Source organism: Cystoisospora suis (assembly GCF_002600585.1).
Source record: "Cystoisospora suis strain Wien I chromosome Unknown contig_5406, whole genome shotgun sequence".
NCBI classification, from domain to species: Eukaryota; Apicomplexa; class Conoidasida; order Eucoccidiorida; family Sarcocystidae; genus Cystoisospora; species Cystoisospora suis.
In genome coordinates this window covers 5,483-5,715 of record NW_027158196.1, presented here as the reverse complement: position 1 = coordinate 5,715, position 233 = coordinate 5,483, and the positions used below count along the sequence as shown (strand labels likewise).

General features: G+C 41.2%; 1 protein-coding gene across 1 annotated transcript in view; it reads left to right on the top strand.

The window, feature by feature from the left end:
* Nucleotides 1-29: 29 nt before the first annotated feature.
* Nucleotides 30-233, top strand: part of CSUI_009202 (uncharacterized protein) — a 5,189-nt gene continuing 4,985 nt past the window's right edge. Inside the window, exon 1 of the mRNA XM_068069318.1 lies at nucleotides 30-99. The gene's annotated coding sequence lies outside the window, so the exon portion shown is untranslated. The remainder of the gene's footprint in view (nucleotides 100-233) is intronic.

The window sequence follows — 233 nt, the reverse complement described above, 5'->3', positions numbered from 1 at the left end:
GTACGTGGAGAAGCAACTGAAGAGACAGACAGAAAGAAAGTATGAAAGAAAGAAAGACGAAAGAGTGAGAACGAGACAGAGATGTAGAGAAGATTCTTCGTAAGTGCTCTTCAACACTCCAGATGTAGGAAGACATCTAGAGACACTTCACGATCTTGTATTGATAGAGGTGTATGGACGGATAGACATTCATGGTGTATGTATGTACGCACGTATGTATGTATGCACGTATG